At 34.7% G+C, this 11656-nt stretch overlaps 1 pseudogene; it reads left to right on the forward strand.

Annotated features, from left to right (window-relative positions):
- The first annotated feature begins 5566 nt into the window (after positions 1–5566).
- Positions 5567–9160, forward strand: LOC111198405 (annotated as a pseudogene).
- Positions 9161–11656: the final 2496 nt, after the last annotated feature.

Here is an 11656-nt window from a genome sequence, read left to right on the forward strand (position 1 = left end):
TTTAACTAAATAAAAATATATATAATTATTGTTACAAAGGGATGTTATTAAACTAAACTCTTGGAATTGCCAAAACCTAAAAAAATCTCAAAATAAATCAAAAGCGCAAGAATGTTAAACCAAATCCAATTTTAGTAAATAAAACTATGTATACATGTATAATTATATTGTGAAATATCTACTACAATAACTGAATAAAAACTTACAAAGACTAACCGTGTTGACAAACAAAACATTAATATGTAATGTATAAGATAAGAACATTTTCTATCTATTGCTATTTTTATTTCTAAATGCTATAATAGAGAAAAAATAAGCTATAGTCAATTTATATTTTTTTTACTTTTAAAATAGTATTTTAAAAATAAGCTAGAGATTAATATTTTCTTATAAAATAGTATTTCTTTATTATAAAATCTTAATTGGTTTATTTTAAAAAATATAAAAGTAAATAGAGTTACTTTAAAATAAAATATATATCGTAGTAGTTGTAAGTAAAAAAATATAATTTGAAATATTAATTTTTAGAGACAAGTATTCTGAAAATATTAAAAAAAGATAATTCCATTATTCATAAAAAATATTTTTAAAATAGAAATAAATAAATATTAAAGTTTCCAAATTAAATAAAAAATATTTGTTTTTACAAAAAAATAATAATAAGAATAAAAATAAAATAACTGAAGAAAATACGTTCTATAAATATTTTTTTTTTGTATTTCTTATATACCTCTTTTAGTATTTTAATATTAAAATAAATTTAATAATTTTTTAAAAATATGTTATGACTACTGTTATAAAAATTACCAAATAAGAAAGAAATATGTAGATAAACACAAAATAAATACATGGTTATCTTTTCTTTTTCAAACATGTTTTCCTTTTATTTTTTGAGATAAATTTGATAATATTTATTAATCTGTTAAATAATGAATTATATAATTATTTATCAAAGATATCCAAATTTAAATTAATTTAGTTAAATTTATTTATAGATAACAATAACCAACCAAAAATATTTAAAAATATGAGAGATAAATTTAAGAATATAACATATAAGTACAATTACTAACTAAAAATAATTAAAACATAATAAATAAGTAAAATTACTAATTAAAAATATAACATATAAGTTAAAAATATAACATATAAGTAAAATATAATCAGAATTATTAAATTATTAAATAATCAAATTAACTAAAATCATGGAGAAGATGACACATAAGCCAAATCACTTCATAAATAATAGTATAGATTAAACTAATCATAAAATTAATGAATAATCTACCAAAATATATTTTTCATTATTTACTTAAATAAAAGTCACAAAATTACCTAATATATATACATGACGATTAATGATTTGGAATAATAAAAATTTCATAACTATTTGTATATCATTTATAAACTTTATTAAGTTTACATTATTAAAAAATTAAATCAATTAAATAGATGATAAAAATATAGATATTTCATATATATTATTTTTTTAAATGTTTATAAATTACTAAAACTGTTAAGAGTCCCACACTGAAAATTTTGTGATCACAATGGTTTAAATTTTTGTTATACCAAGATACAAATGATCATAAAACTATATGAATATGAAATCTCATTTAATAGATATTCATATTAAAAATATATATTTTAATCATTTAAATTAAAAAATATAACATATAGAAATACATAAGTATTTTAATTTCAAAATTTAGAAATGTGTATCATGCTTAAATTGATAAACTAAATATTTTACAATTTTAGTTTGATCAAATCATTAAAATATATAGTTTACATATCTTTTCTTATTGTTTAAAAATAATTTAAAAACTTTTTTATTTAACAAATATTTAATAAAACACATCACTCTGTGCATGGCACATGTTTTTTTGTTCAACGGCACACGTGAGATATATCATGTGCCATCATTAAAATGATTGTTAGAGTATTTAGCAAAATATAATTAAATTAAAAAAATAATTACAATACATGTCATTCATTATTTGGTCCATCTAAATATATTATGTATTTTTCATTAAACTGATTATAAATCTAATTAATAATCTGCAAAAAAATATTCTCTTTTCTTTTCTTAAATAAAAACTGTAGAATTACATATTGTGACTTAAACTATATAGGACCTTTATTGTTTTTGAATAATAAAGATTTGATAAACTTTATCCTCTATCATTTTTGTTTAATTTTATATTAAAATAAATTAAAAAATTACATCAACGATTTAACTAAATTTAGATACTTTTATATGTTACATTTGAATTTTTAAAAAAACTATAAATTAGTAAAACTGTTAAAAGTCTCACTATGAAAATTTTGTAATCAATAACTTAAAATCTTCTTTTAACAAGATAGAAACAAACATAAAACAATATGAATATGAGGATAACCTTGATCTGCTTTGAGACGGGCTTTTCAAACCTAGTGGACATGACGACGAATCTGATGGACCGGCAGCATTCGTGTCGAAAATTGAGGTTTTCTAGAGACTACAGAAAGACTCGAGGACGTGAGCCTCACTCATATTCCTCGGAGCAGAAAATCGGGCAGACTCACTAGCGAAAAAGACAAGAATTACGAGTCGTATTTTCCCCATATAAATCAAACACGGATAGGTGCTCCTCGGAGAATCGGGTCGTTTTGTCTAGTTAAATGGGTGGTTGACCAAAATAATATATATATATATATATATATATATATAAGCTGGCTAAATATATATATATATATATATATATATATATTCGTCTAAAATAAACTATATACCATATAAGAGATACATGAAATGTTTTATTTTTCAAATTTTAGAAATAAGTTTCATACTTTAATTGATCCAAGTTAAACATTTTTACTATTTTAATTTGAAATATCCTTAAAATTTATGTAAAAATAATTTTAAAACATTTATTTAACAAATATTTAATCAAATATTTCACTCCGCGGCAGATTATTACCTACTTATTGTTAAAGTATATGTTTTATTTTTATGTCAATATGTGGTGGTGTTTAAAACATGTTTATACTGCCACACTTATCTTACCCAGATTCGACCTTAAGATTTTGAGGTTTATAAATAATTTAACAAAAGTAAAAATATTTTTTTTGTTTTAATAATTGAGGAATTAAATATTTTACATGTATTAAATTTTAAAAATTTGAATATAAGTCAACTTTTAACTTTTACATATATTTTTTTCTTTTTTCTAAAAGGAAAGTCAATGTTTCATTTGGTTATGATTGTAACCCACCCACTAAACCAATTATACACATAACTTTTTTCTAATTTATATGTAAAATTTTCATAGTTTATTTACTCTCTTCGTTATTTTCATTTATGACTTCGCATAGTATAAATTCACTGATGATACGGTGGGTACTCAATTATTTATTACTGACTTCAATTTTCATTTTCTAGTGACCCAAATAACATATGCATGACGACAACGACAAATATAAGTAGTAAATATTTTCTAATGAAATTATGAATTTATTGGGGCTAAAACAAAATAAAAGAGTAGTTGAAACAGAATTTATTTCAATGAGATTGATATTGAATTACATGTCCTGATGTCCCTCAATTAAACGTCGATGTGATGGAAACTCAGTAGGTTTATTCTCTTTTGAAATTGCAGACTTGACAAAACGTGCAGATGCTTTACCACTCGAGCTTAATACAGCTAGAAGGTCCTGTCAGTTCAAAGTTTTTTTAACCTAAGCTACTGTGTTAAGACTTGAGAGTTGAGAGTCACTGATCTGTTCTTTAAAGCATACAGATCATATCCAACTATACTTGTGGACGTAATTGAGTAGTTGGCTCTTCTAACCTAAATAAATCAAACTAGTTTCCTTCATCTTTCCATAGGAGAAATCTCGATTTGTTTTTATGTTATAAATTAGTTCTGACTTTACAGTCCATTTTATTTAATCATGTACTTTACATGTTAGGAACGTGTCAATTTTATTACCTAGCCATCTGATACAATGTTTCTGTTTTGATAACATTAATATAAGGAGATTCTGATCAACCAGTAGACATTAATCAATTATTTTCTACGGCGAGGAAATATTAATCACCTAATCACGCTCACTTTTGTGTGGTGTGGGAGGCTTCAAATCAATCGTCATAATCTGATTACCCTAGAAGGATAAAACAGACAGCAGTTAGGTGTTGATGTCATCTTGCCGAACAAGGAGGCTGAGTGTACTTTATATGCCCCTTTTTCTGCAAGCCGAACCAATTATTGGTTCATAATTTATCAATTTTTTTTATCAAAACTGTTTTGGACTTGAACAAATAAAAAGTGTAATCTTTACATTACTAAGTATATATGAAAACATAGGTATTACGAGAATGGACTGCAAAAGTACCAAAATTCACATATGTTAGACAATATTTTGACATATTAGGTTGGGCAAGTTTTTACAGTGTCAATCATGTATCAGAAGTCGCACAATCTTTTTCTTTTTTTGCTTAAACAGTCGCACAATCTTGTGTTTACATTGTAAGAACTTCATGGTCTATGATGATATATGTGAATATATCAATGGGAAAATTGCCAAATATGGCTCACAACTTGATTTCAAACACAAAGGTTAACCCAAAGTTGAATCAAATGCAAAAGTAACCTAAAAGGCTATTGAAATTACAACCAACCTTTGTGAACAAACAAAAAAACCGAAATTTTTTTACGTTTCTAACCCCCGTAAATCGTCTGCCCAGACGACTTTCCAGTAAGTCGTCCAGACGATTTTCCAGTAAGTCGTCCAGACGAATTACCAGAAAGTCGTCCAGACGACTTATCTGGACTAGTTTTACTTAGAAATAATTTAAAAATTTTGTAAAAAATATTTTGATAAGCGAAAAATTGAAATCATGTAATTAACATATGTTTTAAGAGATATAAATTAAGATATAACAAAAGTTAATTGTTTTCAACATAGACGAGTGAAAGTAGTGAGTCATGATATTCTTTGGTTTAGGTTTTGCCAACATATGTTGTAGTATTGTATGTGTTCTTAGGGTTAGATTTTGGAATGCATAAATGTTTTTTTGAAAACTTTAAAATTTACCTAAGTGTTTTAATTCTGTGTATAGTAAACACTATTTAAGTATAACTACGGGTTTATAACGTGGTTAGTTAGTTAATTTAGTCAATTTAGTTTAGGGGTTAAATTTAGGGTCTGGGACGACTTACTAGTAAGTCGTCTGATGTACAATATTCAAGAGACGACTTACTAGTAAGTCGTCCAAACCGGACCAAACCTTTAATTTTACAACGTACTTTTAACCTAACCGGATTATTTACCGGCCATATATAAGGTGTTTTTTTTTTCACTGTTTATCGAAAATCAGAAGCCGTTTCTCTCAAAGGCGATTTCGAAGGCGATTTCCGTCGATTCTCTCTAATCCATCGTTCTCACCGCCGGTTATCTCTCCGCCGTTATCACCGTCGTTCTCACCACCGTTCTCACAGCCGCTACCTCTATTTAAGATCCGAGAGGAAACCCTAGCGCACATTCTCTCAGAGGCGTTTCGTTGAACTCCGCCGCCGGTAAGTTATATCTCTTACTGTCGAGTGATTGATTGAGGAAAAGATGAACATAAAACTGGAAGTCTTGGAAGACTTATAATTAAGTCGTCTGGAAAGTCTTCCAGCTGGAAGACTTTCCAGACGACTTAATTATAAGTCTTTCAGCTGGAAAACTTGCCAGACGACTTAATTATAAGTCTTTGATTGTTTGAGATGGTTGTCTTTGATTGTTTTGCAGGCAGGCAAAAAAATGGAGATGCCAGAACTCCTCCGTATGATATATACATTAGGGGAAGAGCCCCCCGCAGTGCATAGCATTTCGTATCATACTTGTTGGACGTTGCATGCTGCTTTAAAGAAAGCTCTTCATGATGACGAATATGAAGAGCTGAAGGAGTCGAAGTTGGGAGTTTTCATCAAGTTCCAAGATCTGGGATTTGATTGGGCTTCAAGGCTGGTTCACTACATGCTCGGTTTCCAGCTGGACATAAAGAAGAAGTATGAGCTGTGGAGTCTCGTTGGTCCAGAACCTGTGAGGTTTTCACTGTTAGAGTTTGAACACCTCACTGGTCTAAACTGCGAGTACATCGAAGACCTTGAGAGACCTCACTCTGTTGTTACAAAGGAGTTGACTTCTTTTTGGGAGATGCTGGGAGTTCATGTTGAAGCTGGGCCATCTACTCAGGAGATAATAGCAGCACTTGAGAGATGCGAAAGGTGGTCTCGGGATGATCGCAAGCGGCTCGCGTACCTTGCCATCTTCACTGGACACATTGAAGGGAGAAAGTATTCAACTCCTACACGGGTTAGTCTGGCAAGGCTAGTGATGGAGCTAGAACGGTTTGAGAATTATCCATGGGGGAGAGTCGCGTTTAAGGTGCTGATGGACTCTGTGAAGGGCAGAGATATTTCGGGTTGTTACACTATTAATGGGTTTGCGCAAGCTCTCCAGGTCTGGGTGTACACAGCTCTTCCGGAATTGGGTGCTACTTTTGGTAATCCTCTCCCAAACAATCCGTCTCCCCCGATACTGGCTTACAAGGGTCGCAAAGGACGCAGACAGTTTAAAGAGGCTATCCTCAGTCAGGTATTTACTTCAATCTGGACGACTTCGCAGAAAACTTATAATTAAGTCGTCTGATAAGTCTTCCAATAAGTCGTCTGTAAAGTCTTCCAGCTGGAAGACTTTCCAGACGACTTAATTATAAGTCGTCTGGATAGTCTTTTCTTTCCATCTTTCTTAATCCGTCAAATATCTAAGTTCATATCTTCTATTTACTGCAGACTAGGGTGATCAACTTTGTTCAAAAGGACACTGGTGAAATGTTTCCAAAATGGGAGTTTGATGTTGAGGACCCGCTCGCGGAGAACATAATTAAACTCATGTTTGTGAAGAAACCGTGGAAGTGGACCATGGATTACTGGGAAGTCACCGGTACTTGGGTCAATACAAAGTCGGCGGTTGTGAGTCCAGAGAAGAAAAAGGTAGTGAAGGAAGACAGTCCAAGACCTCGGAAGAAAGCTCGTAAAGAGGCACCTGCTGAAGCTAGTGAAGAGGCAGCTGCAGAGGCTAGTGAAGAGGTGACTACGACTGTTGGTTGTTTGACCAAAGAGGATATTAAAACTATGTTCAAGGACATAGCTGATGCCATGAGGGAAGGGTTTGGGACGTGCCTTAAGGAGATCAAGTATCTGTCGGAAAGGGTGGAAGCTGTGGAGAAGAAGGTTGGTATCACCACAAAACGGAAAGGGACATCATCTCAAAACACTACCTCTCCACCTAAACCGACGCTCGAACCCGGGGTTAGTAACAAATCCTTGGATTTTATATATGTATTTTGTTTCATGTTTGAAGACACTCATTGGTTATTATTGTATAAACCCATCTTGTATATTGCAGAGTGAAAGTGTCAATGGGACGAACGCGGGAAGGAAGAGCTTGGCGGAGGATAAAGGTCCAGATGTGCCCGCAGATGTACCCGCAGCTGTGCCCGCAGATGCTAGTACCTCGGAAGATAAAGCTCCAGAACCGAGCCTTGTTCTATTGGACAAAAATCAATCCACTGTTTCAGATTTACAGAAAGAGGATGCTAGATATCTAGAAAAGAAGGATGCTGCTTTGGCACTTTGCCGTGCAAAGAGTGATCGAACAAGGAAACTTGCCCGATCACAGAAATCTCCTTATACGGCAAACAGGATCATTTCAAGCAGAAAGCTTTATCCAGGCTATAATCCTTTTGCACCAATTGACAAGAATAAGTTGAAGGAGCTCGCTGAGTGGTTGAAATCGTGTCCGTAAGTGTTTGCTTTTCCCATAAGAGCTTGCTTTTTACATAATAGCTTGCTTTTCCATAAAACCTGATTGCTTTTCAACATTTTGTGTTTGCAGTTATTATAGAACAGCTTTCGATAAAAAACCACGTAAAAGTAGAACTTGGTGGTATCAAATCCTCCGAACCTCCCTAGAGTGGCTGGAGGACTAAATAAGCCTTCTGCTATGACGTAGACAACTTACTTGTAAGTCGTCTGGTAAGTCTTCTACGTAGACGACTTATCAGACGACTTACTTGTAAGTCGTCTGGTAAGTCATCTACGTAGAAGACTTACCACTAAGTCGTCTGATATCTTCTGACTTGTACTTTATTTTATATGCAGCATATTGATGCTTGGATTAATGTGCTGAGAAAGAGGTACAACGCTAACCCACAACATTTCAGGAGCGAGAGAATGTGCTTCCTTGATCATCTCTTAGCTCAGCAATGGAGATTCAACTTCAAGGATTTTAAGGACTCGAAGCCCAATCAAAACGGTCTAGGAAGAAGACTCCCTGGTGGGGCGTGGAATTATTATGCAGGCACTATACCATCATTTTGCCAATCAAACAAGGTTTGGGGGACGGATATTGATGATATCTATGTGCCAGTAAACTTCGCCGACAGCCATTGGTTTGCTATTTGGATATCGATCCCTAAGAGGCACATAGTCGTCTTTGACAGCATTTGTTCCAGTATCTCCCCAGAAGAACTCGATGTGGTAATGGAGCCTTTTCTCTACATGGTCCCTTATCTGCTTGTTGAGTGTGCTTCCTCAGACGAACTACGTGCCCAATACAGCCTGGAGCCATTCACATATGAGAGACCGACCAATATACCTCCGGCCCGAGCTGGTGATTGTGGCGTGTACACTCTAAAGTACATTGAATGTCATGCTCTTGGGATAGAGTTTAGTAAAAAAGACTTTGCTAAGGCCAACGGGAAGAGTATGAGGGATAAGATGGCGGTGGATATATTTCAAGAGCTTCCTGACGCGCATGAGTTCGAAAACAAGGACATGGATGACATCCTGGGTACGTATGACGGGTGATAAACAGGCCACTTTAGATGATTTTGTATGATAGAATAGGCTGATGTGTGTATTTGAACTTGATCCCTATTTTGTATTTGAACTTGATCCCTATTTTGTAACTATATTCTGCGCAGAAGACTTACAGTTAAGTCGTCTGGACGACTTAACTGTAAGTAGTCTGGAAAGTCTCTGAGCAGTGACCTTTTGTAACTATATTTCGGATAATATAAAGGGCAAGACCATCTCAAATTTGTTTGGTAGTGCAATTTGACAAAGAAGTTGACACAGATAAGTTCATAACACAAATTTTTAGTACATAGACTGAACACTGGACGACTAACTTGAAGGTCTTCTGGAAGAAAAAACTCTGGACGACTAACTGGACGACCTTCTGGACGATTTAATTGAAGGTCTTCTGGAAGACTAAACACTGGACGACTAACGAGACGACTTTCTGGACGACTTAATTGAAGGTCTTCTAGAAGACTAAACACTGGACGACTAACTGGACGACTTAATTGAAAGTCTTCTGGAAGACTAAACACTGGACGACTAACTTGAAGGTCTTCTGGAAGAAAAAACCCTGGACGACTAACTGGACGACCTTCTGGACGACTTAATTGAAGGTCTTATGGAAGACTAAACAATGGACGACTAACTTGAAGGTCTTCTGGAAGAAAAAACCCTGGACGACTAACTGGACGACTTAATGGAAAGTCTTCTGGAAGACTTAATTGAAGGTCTTCCGGGACGACTAACTGGACGACTTAATGGAAAGTCTTCTGGAAGACTAATCACTGGACGACTTACATTGTGGTTTCGTATGGCCAGTTTCCTTGTATTTTGAGCATCTATAAGCCATGTGTTGCTTCCGGGGTTTGCGTCCTCTCATCCTGGATAGCTCCAACCAAGATTGCCATCTTGATTTCTTCTGTCTTCCCGGACCACGTTTTACTTCCGGAGGAAAGCATGTGTGTTCCTCAACTTGTTGTCCAACACAAGGATATATATTCACTGAGTATCCTGCAAACAGAAAATCCTTTGAGTACACTGGACATACAAGTGTGGAGATATGCAAACCAACAGATGTTCCAGCAGCTATAGCATGAGAGCAAGGTATTTTCTCCACTGCATAGACACCACAATCACACTTTCCATGTTCCAAATCAACCACACAGCCCATTTTTCCACCTTTCACAAAGAATCGCCATCCATCAATTGGTTGTACCGTCATCGTATCCGCTATCTCCGATCGAACAGCAAGCAAGTATTCAACACCTCGACTATGTTGATTTGGGAGACTCAAAGCATCTTCTCTCCTTTTCCAAAACCACTTTCCTAGCTTCTCCCTTATGAACTCCAACAGGAACTGAACCGGAAATCCTCTAGCTCGCTTCAGAGCGGAATTAATAGATTCAGCGATGTTGCTTGTCTTTATGTTGTACTTGTCCCCCTGACAGTAAACCCTTGACCATAGGCTGACGTCGGCATTCTCCAAATACGTTGCAAGGTCCGGGTTTGCACTCCGTATCTCAGCCATGCACCGGTCAAAATCTGAAACCGTATGAGCATAAGCAGCACCTTTCACCAAGTACAAGAGATGTTTCCCTTTATACTTTTTGACAATGTTATCTTGAAGGTGATAATAACATATTCCTCGGGTTGCCCAAGGAAACACCTTATCACATGCACTTTTAATGGCCGCGTGCCGGTCAGAGACTATCACCAGAGGCTGCTCATCAGATACACAACTAGCCAATTTTGTGAAAAACCATTCCCAAGAAGGTTCATCTTCAGCATCTACGATCCCAAAAGCCAATGGAAATATCTGAAAATTCCCATCTTGTGCGGCTGCAACTAACATAACACCTCCATATTTCCCACTTAGGTGAGTCCCATCCACCACAATGACCCTTCTCTGATACTTAAAACCTTTGATAAAAGCTCCAAAAGAGAGAAATAGATACTTAAATCTATTGATAGAATCAAGTTCTATAGCCGTGATAGAATCGGGATTTGCTAAGGAGATTTGCTCAAGATATGATGGCAGACGCGAATACCCATCTTCTGCTGATCCTCTCACCAATGTTTGTGCATATAAAAGTGCTCTGTATGAAGTGGTGTAATCAAGCGTCATGCCAAACATGTTCTTCATTGCATCAGTGATATGCTGCGGATTCAACCCATCAATGATTCCAACACGATCAATGAAAAGCCTACCAACATACTTCGGAGTACAGTGTCTCCGCTGAGCGAGTCGGTCTCCCGCTGAGCATATATGTTTTTCCACATACTTTGTTACCCAAAACGTGTTTGTCCCTTGTTTCACACTCGCTATGAACTTCCATTGACAACCACTAACCGGACATGTTGTCACAAGGAGAGTTTTCGTTGACTTGTATATTCTGAAGGAGAACTTAAACCTCACTGCTGTCAACCGCAGCTCTGAAAGCAGTGCATCCTTGCTAACAAAACTCTGGTTGACATAGATACTGTTACCATTCGATCTTCCTCCTTCAATCTTTTCGATATCTTCAAAACACATATCATCATCTTCCTCATCCTCATATTCAACCTTTCCATAAACACTGTAATCCTCACCATTCTCGTCCGCTTCAGCAACAATAGAGATACCAGCATCCTCCTCCTCATCCCCATCGTCCTCTTCCCCGTCATGATTTTCATCTTCAACCAAATCATCATCATCATCTTCAAAACATTCATCAGCTTCATCATCTTCCCTGAACTCTGAAACCGTTTCCACCTTGCTA

The sequence above is a fragment of the Brassica napus genome, chromosome C4 (assembly GCF_020379485.1).
Source record: "Brassica napus cultivar Da-Ae chromosome C4, Da-Ae, whole genome shotgun sequence".
Lineage (NCBI taxonomy): Eukaryota > Viridiplantae > Streptophyta > Magnoliopsida > Brassicales > Brassicaceae > Brassica > Brassica napus.